This window comes from Penaeus japonicus, unplaced genomic scaffold (genome assembly GCF_977035675.1).
Source record: "Penaeus japonicus unplaced genomic scaffold, GWHDUDI00000001_assembly GWHDUDI00000013, whole genome shotgun sequence".
In the NCBI taxonomy this organism is placed as follows: Eukaryota; Metazoa; Arthropoda; class Malacostraca; order Decapoda; family Penaeidae; genus Penaeus; species Penaeus japonicus.
The window spans coordinates 43,874,774-43,879,773 of record NW_028234415.1 but is presented as its reverse complement, the minus strand read 5'-3'; the positions used below and the strand labels follow the sequence as shown (position 1 = coordinate 43,879,773).

The window sequence follows — 5,000 nt, the reverse complement described above, 5'->3', positions numbered from 1 at the left end:
ATTCCCAAGACAAAGACATTTCACGCACCTCTCCCTGTGCTAAAACCCCCTCTCCCCCACTTCCCCACCCCCAACCCAACCCCCCCACAACCAAGTCCATTATCCACCCCTCTAATACCTCAATACCCCCCTCCCCCCCTTCGCTACATACACTCTACATCCCCCCATCCCTTAGGCACAAGAGCTACAGGATAAGCAACTTTACGGTGTTTTTTACGGTTTTTTTCTTTACTTTTTTCTTTTTTTTTCTTTTTTGCGATGGTTATAAAAAGTTCTCCCGGCTCGGTTAAGCTACTGCATCACCTTCCTTACATCTGTACTGTCTTCTGTTAGGTTCTCTCTCTCTCTCTCTCTCTCTCTCTCTCTCTCTCTCTCTCTCTCTCTCTCTCTCTCTCTCTCTCTCTCTCTCTCTCTCTCTCTCTCTCTCTCTTTAATTATTTGTTAATATGACTTTCTCTCTCTCTCTCTCTCTCTCACACACACACTCTCTTTCTTTTTTTTTCTCTCTCTTTAATTATTTGTTTATATGACTTTCTCTCTCTCTCTCTCTCTCTCTCTCTCTCTCTCTCTCTCTCTCTCTCTCTCTCTCTCTCTCTTTAATTATTTGTTTATATGACTTTCTATCTCTCTCTCTCTCACACACACACTCTCTTTCTCTCTTTTTTCTCTCTCTTTAATTATTTGTTTATATGACTTTCTCTCTCTCTCTCTCTCTCTCTCTCTCTCTCTCTCTCTCTCTCTCTCTCTCTCTCTCTCTCTCTCTCTCTCTCTCTCTCTCTCTCTCTCTCTCTCTCTCTCTCTTTTTAATTATTTGTTTATATGACTTTCTATCTCTCTCTCTCACACACACACACTCTCTTTCTCTCTTTTTTTCTCTCTCTTTAATTATTTGTTTATATGACTTTCTCTCTCTCTCTCTCTCTCTCTCTCTCTCTCTCTTTCTCTCTCTCTCTCTCTCTTTCCCTATACCCTCTCCCTCTCCCTCTCCTTCTCCCTCTCTCTCCCTCTTGTTTTTTTGGTTTTCTTTCAGCCTGCCTATATTTATCTTTGCCCTTACCTCTCAAATACAACTTTGATTTTTATGTTATGACCATTTTTTATAAATTGAAAGGTTTGAATTTCTCTGTAACAATTTAATCTCGATTTCATCAGCGCGTTGTTTAACCGCCACGTCCCGTTCTCTTTCATTTATCGCTAATTTCTATCTCCCTTTCGAATTCCACGTCCTCTTAATCCTTTTAATCGTTCTTAGTTATCTCTAAGTCCTCATTCCTTCATGTCTACGAATCTCCACCATTAACTAAGCAATATATGTCATTAATTTTGTACAATAACAACACCTGAAATGATCCGATAAAGAAGCTCATCTAATCTAATCATCTCCATTTCTCTATCTATCTATCTATCTATCCGGAAACCAAGCACAAAAGACACATTTCTATTCTATCTCTTCATTCATTCAATGTGTTCCATTTTTCTGTGCAACAAAATATATTTCTCTTTATCCGCTTCCGAATTAAAACCGCGCTAATATCAATCCATTTTCTATGATGACGCCATACCAATCCCATTTTCTATAACGCCATAATAACCCCATTTTCTACGATAAGGCCTAACTTTACGAGAATCTCATTTTCTATATTATGGCCGAACCCGCCGGAGAGAAGCCGCGCCAGAGAGTTCCAGCATCTTCCAAGGGATCTCAAAGCCATCTCAAGAGTCCTTCTCGAGAGTTCCTTCATCACCTCCTTGACATTTCCCTCCTTATCGAATCTCATCTCCTTTGGGGTCTCGGTCTCTCTCTCTCTCTCGGTCGCCCGCATCCGAGGGACTTTCCTTATAAGTCCCTGGAGCAAGGTCGGGATCGTTGTCTCAAGGTCAACACTTCGAGGATGGTGAGTCATCTGAAGGACCGAAGAGGTCGAGCCAGAAGCGGAAGGGAAGAAGAGGAAGAGGAAGAGGAAGAGGAAGAGGAAGAGGAAGAGGAAGAAGAGGAAGAAGACGAAGGACGAGGAGGAGGAGGAAAAGAAGAAGAAACATAAGAAGAAGAAGAAAAAGGAGGAGGAGAAGGAAGAATAAAAAAGAGAAGGAAGAGAAAGAGAGGATGAAAGAGATTAACACCCTTAAGATGAAAAACTTAACCAAAGCGTTTCTTTACTGTTTCCTCATCCTTTCCTTTTCCTTTATAGCCTTCATATTCTTCTTCCCACTAAACTAAGTCATTTTCCAAAAATACAATCACCATTCACCATCCGTAAATCAGTCAACCGTTCCTCCCATAAAGGTGAAGGAAATCATTGGCTTTTAACATCATAACAGTTTCTCCACACGTCCTCCATATCTTTTAAATCGAATTCTCACTTCCCTTCGACTCGGCCATTACTCTATACTCGTTCTCGTTCTCGTTCTCATTTTCCTACCTTCTCCTATCTTCTTCTTCCTACGTCCTCTTGCCTCCTGCCTCCTCCTTCCTCCTTCTCCTCCTCCTCCTACCTCCCCCTGCCTCCTCCTCCTCCGTCCTCCTACCTCCTCCTGCCTCCTTCCTCCTACCTCCTACCTCCTGCCTCCTCCTCCTCCTCCTGCCTCCTCCTCCTCCTCCTCCTGCCTCCTTCCTACCTCCTCCTCTACCTCCTCCTGCCTCCTTCCTACCTCCTCCACCTCCTCCTCCTCCTCCTCCTCCTCCTCCTCCTCCTCCTCCTCCTACCTCCTACCTCCTACCTCCTACCTCCTACCTCCTCCTCCTTCCTCCTCCACCTCCTCCTCCTTCCTCCTCCACCTCCTCCTCCTGCTCCTCCTCCACCTCCTCCTCCACCCCTCTCCATTTCGGTAACTAAGTGATACCGAGAGATAAACCCGAAGGTGGCTGAGGTGTTGGTGACCTGTGTGTGTGGGGGGGTAAGGGGGGGGGTCAGAAATGCACAGCTGATCTGGCTAATGGGAGCCACGAGTCAGACAAACATGGTTACACCTTCGGTATAATCCCCCCCCCCCTCCCTCCCTACTCTTCTAGGCAGTACACGAGAGATAATGGTTAACACACTTTCCCAATTCTGTTTTCTCCCATCTCTTTCTTCTCTTTCTATTTTTGGTCTTTCTTTCTCCTCTTTCGTTCTTTTTTTGTTTCTCTCCGCACTTTAGTTTTTCATTTCATTTTATTTTTTGTCCAGTTTCTCTTCTTCTTTGTCTTTTTATTCTCTTTCCTTAATTTTCTATTTATTCATCTTCCTTTCATTTTCTTCCTTTGATTTTCCTTCTCCTTCATTTCTTTTCCTTCCTTCTCTTCCATCTCTCGTTCTCCTCCTCCTCCATCTTCCAACTCTATATCTTCTTTTGCCTAGTACATACATCTCCCTCTTCCTCCTCCCATTATTATCTTAATCACTCCTTTTCCTTTATCTCTTATCGTGACACGTTCCTTCTACTGCCCCCCCCCCCTTCATTTCTTGTCTTTTCTCATTTCTCTATCCAGTCATGTCCCTTCTTCCTCCTTCATCTCTCGTTTCCTCTCATTTCTCCACCTCCTCATGGCTTAATCACGTCTCTTCCTCCTTCATCTCTCTTCCTCTCTTACTTCTCCTTCTCATCATGACCCAATCCCGTTCCTTCATCTTCTCCTTCCTCCATCTCTCTTTTCGTTCCATTTCTCCGCCTCCTCATGACCCAATCCCCCGCCTCCTCATGACCCAATCCCGTCCCTTCATCTTCTTCCTTCATCTCTCCTCCCCTCTTACTTCTCCGCCTCATCATGACCCAATCCCGTCCCTTCATCTTCCTCCTCCTTCATCTCTCTTTTCGTTCCATTTACCCACCTCCTCATGACCCAATCCCCCGCCTCCTCATGACCCAATCCCGTCCCTTCATCTTCTTCCTCCTTCATCTCTCTTTCTCTCTTACTTCTCCTTCTCATCATGACCCAATCCCGTCCCTTCATCTTCTCCCTCCTTCCTTCATCTCTCTTTTCGTTCCATTTCTCCACCTCCTCATGACCCAATCCCGTCCCTCCATCTTCTTCCTCCTCCATCTCTCTTTTCGTTCCATTTCTCCGCCTCTTCATGACCCAATCCCGTCCCTTCATCTTCTCCCTCCTTCCTTCATCTCTCTTTTCGTTCCATTTATCCACCTCCTCATGACCCAATCCCGTTCCTTCATCTTCTCCTTCCTCCATCTCTCTTTGCGTTCCATTTATCCACCTCCTCATGACCCAATCACGTTCCCTAATCTCGAATGCATGTAACTTTTCCCTTCGCTAAGGTCGTCCTTGTTGCAAATCAGACTTTCTGTGTTCTCTCTCATTCACGATCAAGGATATCTAGTGTGTGTGTGTGTGTGGGGGGGGGGGGGGTGGGGGGGTGTGTGGGGGGGTGTGTGTGTGTGTGTGTGGGGTGGGGGGTGGGTGTGTGTGTGTGTGTGTGTGTGTGTGTGTGTGTGTGTGTGTGTGTGTGTGTGTGTGTGTGTGTGTGTGTGTGTGTGTGTGTGTGTGAGGGAGGGAGCGAGTGAGTGAGTAAGTGAGTGTGAATGAATAAATATTTAAATATGCGTGTGTGTGTGGGAGAGAGGGGGGGAGAGAGAGAGAGAGAGAGAGAGAGAGAGAGAGAGAGAGAGAGAGAGAGAGAGAGAGAGAGAGAGAGAGAGAGAAGAGAGAGAGCGAGAGAGAGAGAGAGAGAGAGAGAGAGAGAGAGAGAGAGAGAGAGAGAGAGAGAGAGAGAGAGAGAGAGAGAGAGAGAGAGAGTGAGTGAGTGAGTGTGAATAAATAAACATAAAAATATGTGTGTGTGTGTGTCTGCAGCACGTGTGTATATCCCTGCGTGATTGCGTCCACATTCGCGTGAGTCCAAACGCGTGCACATAGTATACAGACACTCACGGCTTTCACCTCCTCGTCTGCGCGTATGTACGTTACATACACGAGCGCCCATGAATGAGCATCCGAGTCCGTACCAGCCAGCGCGCGCCAGACAATGATGGCGCAATTACATCCACGTGCAGTAAGTAAGTAGCTG

The 5,000-nt window shown here is 45.8% G+C and overlaps 1 protein-coding gene across 1 annotated transcript in view; it reads right to left on the bottom strand.

Moving 5' to 3' along the window:
- Nucleotides 1-5,000, bottom strand: part of LOC122246412 (uncharacterized) — a 200,009-nt gene that overhangs the window by 86,537 nt on the left and 108,472 nt on the right. The gene's annotated exons all lie outside the window — the stretch shown is intronic.